Source organism: Penaeus monodon, chromosome 36 (genome assembly GCF_015228065.2).
Source record: "Penaeus monodon isolate SGIC_2016 chromosome 36, NSTDA_Pmon_1, whole genome shotgun sequence".
NCBI classification, from domain to species: Eukaryota; Metazoa; Arthropoda; class Malacostraca; order Decapoda; family Penaeidae; genus Penaeus; species Penaeus monodon.
The window spans coordinates 25,129,644-25,132,866 of record NC_051421.1 but is presented as its reverse complement, the minus strand read 5'-3'; the positions used below and the strand labels follow the sequence as shown (position 1 = coordinate 25,132,866).

General features: G+C 34.1%; 1 protein-coding gene across 1 annotated transcript in view; it reads left to right on the top strand.

Moving 5' to 3' along the window:
* Window positions 1–1,945, top strand: part of LOC119595592 (delta and Notch-like epidermal growth factor-related receptor) — a gene marked incomplete at its 5' end in the record, with an annotated part of 37,773 nt that extends 35,828 nt beyond the window's left edge. The window contains one exon of the mRNA XM_037944702.1: window positions 1–1,945. This exon is cut by the window's left edge and continues 478 nt beyond it.
* Between the last annotated feature and the right edge of the window lie 1,278 nt (window positions 1,946–3,223).

The following is a 3,223-nucleotide window of genomic DNA, read 5'->3' as shown; positions in this document are numbered from 1 at the left end:
ATCGCAGGCCAGATGCATGATTAGATAACTCAAGAAAATATAAAGAGAAAAGGACCTATCAACACCTACCCGATGTAGATGAGAGTTCTGCAGGTATTATTCTGCTCTCATAGTGATCTCGGAACGTGAGGCTGTCGGGCTTTTGTAATAACTGCCGCGCCTTTAGTTCCGGCATTTCCCGCAGATATAGGCTTACCACAAAATGAGTTTATATCTCTCGCCATCCAGTTTTATCGACATGAGATCTATCTCTAAGATATATTACAAGTAAGGCCTACGTTCATGTTTGTTTTTGTAGCGTTCTTCCAGTGTAGCGTTCACAACTTCAAATAGAATTTAGCGGTCATTCGAGTTGATCATATTTTTCTTGCACATTTGATTTTTTTAACAATGCACAATATCAGACGATTTGCATGTTAAGCACCCACACTCATATACATAAACTGATATTAGTATGAGCTAAGAACTAATTATATCATGTAAATGACAGTGAACATGAAGAGGGGTACTCCTCATGGAAATGAAAAGAAAGATGGACAATCGATTAACTTGGGTGTGCAAACACGAGTGTGTAAGCCGGAAATTATATTGTGAATGAACTATCGCTTACAAAAGCTCTCAACCTACCAGTGAAAATGTTTCAATGTGCACGTCAAATGCGATATTGAACTGAAGAATTTTTATTTTCTTAATCTAAACTGACTGAACCTGAATCTACTGTTGCAATTGACGTGTGAGACTTGTTGAGAAGTGTCAGTCAGAAGATGCCAAAGCCGAGAGTTTTGTCAGCAAATGCACACATTTGGACATAGCTAAACTTGGAAATTTTGCTGGGAATAATCTACAAAGCGCGTGATACAAGGAGACTCGTTTGTTTCTTCTCTTACAAGGGGCATCTTCAGTGGTGTTTCGCATTACCTGATAGTTATATTTATAGTCGGTTGATATAAAACAGAATAGATTCAAATTTTAAAGGGTATTACTGATATTCTTCAAATTTCGAGCCTACTTGTCAGATATGATTGTAATGTATAAATGTCCATAGTTTCTTCTTGATATCAAGCATTTATCTGTCTTTTCCAAGGACAAAGAAAAAGAAAAATGCTAGAGATTTTTTTTTCTCCCTTTATTGACATTATTATTGTTGGTATTATCATTATTTTAGCTTAATGCCCTGTCAGTAGTGATGGTTACATGCATCCGAGTGTGTATTCTTAAGGATATAGTTGTTGTATACATGTACTTTCATTATTTTTCGATTTTTGTCCATTAGACTACCACAGCTGTTCACCCTTCTCCTGAGCCGACCATTCACACATCGATGCCAAGACCTTTAGCCGAACCAGCTACGGAACCAAACCCGCCAGTTCTCTGTGAGCTGCTGCCGTAGCCTGTGGTGCTCTTTATGCTTCCAGAAATACTTCCGTCGCTCCTATTTACATCTGCCTCTACCACTCATGCTATTCTAATAAGCACAAATACTGTGACTACTGTTGCAGTAACGATTTTTTTTTATATATATATACAAATATTGCACTGCTACTTCACCTGTAGTACCGCTGCCACGTCAGATTCCACGATCGATGCTTTAGGAATATGGTTTTATCACTTCTGCACCAATACAGAATTTAGCAACGGCTCTCCTGTCCTCGGATATTATTTAGTTTTGTCAAATTGTTCACGTTAAAGTTGTTTTACTATATAATATTACATAAACCTCTTCATTTCCCTTATCCATATTAAGAAAAACAAACACTTGTTCCGTATTCGAAAGCTTCCTTGTGCCATGTGTAAAATTTTTATCTCTTTTCCTATTTGTTAAACGCTCAAGGGTGTTCAAGCCTTATTATAAGCCTACCTGTCGCGGGTGCGTCCATTATTAGGTCAGAACGTCATATTGTATGTTTATCATATGGCTAGTCAATAAACTGATGATATAATGTACCTTGTTGCATTTTGTTATCCAACAGTGACAAACTACCAGAGAGGATTAGTCTAACAGAAAGAAAGGGATCCGGAAAGTCAAGTGGACTGAAGGTCATGTGGAAGAGTGATTTTGATTACAGTTATGATCACAATGTCACTGATTCGACAAGTGCATTATATATATATATATATATATATATATATATATATATATATATATATATATATATATATATATATATATATATATATATACATATATATATACATATATATATATATATATATATATATAATATATATATAAATATATATACGTATATATACATATATATATATATATATATATATATATATATATATATATATATATAAAGAAAGGGATCCGGAAAGTCAAGTGGACTGAAGGTCATGTGGAAGAGTGATTTTGATTACAGTTATGATCACAATGTCACTGATTCGACAAGTGCATTATATATATATATATATATATATATATATATATATATATATATATATATATATATATATATATATATATATACATATATATATATATATATATATATATATATATATATAAGATATATATATATATATATATATATATATATATATATATATATATATATATGTATCTCTCTCTCTCTCTCTCTCTCTCTCTCTCTCTCTCTCTCTCTCTCTCTCTCTCTCTCTCTCTCTCCACACACACACACACACACACACACACACACACACACACACACACACACACACACACACACACACACACACACACACACACACACACACACACACACACACACGAAGATAAGTGTACCAAAGAGAACACAGCCAATTAAAGGAAATTTCTAGCCAAAATCTACACTACCTCTATGCACATTTACTTTTATACTCACGCTGTAGTATTATTCCGCCTTACACGAAACAACGACGGTAACCTGGCATTGTGCCACGTGGATCTGAAAGAAAATTAAATCCAGGGCCATCCACAAACTTACATCTGCTTATGTCAGCGGATGGTTGTCATCCGCATCTGTTTGACTTTCTAGAAGAGAGCTTGTTATGTGATCGAAGTGGACTTCCACATTTTTTTGTCGTCCATATGGACCGTGATTCAAAAATTTAAAACCAAGAACTTCTAAGAGATACCCAAAGGTATTTCCCATAGAATTGGCAATCCAGGTATTGCAGTATAGTATTTTCAATTGTTGATATACAAATTCAAAAGTAACTAATAAGATAAACTTCGACAAATGCTGAAATAAACATATCAAGGAGTAGAGCGTAAAATAAA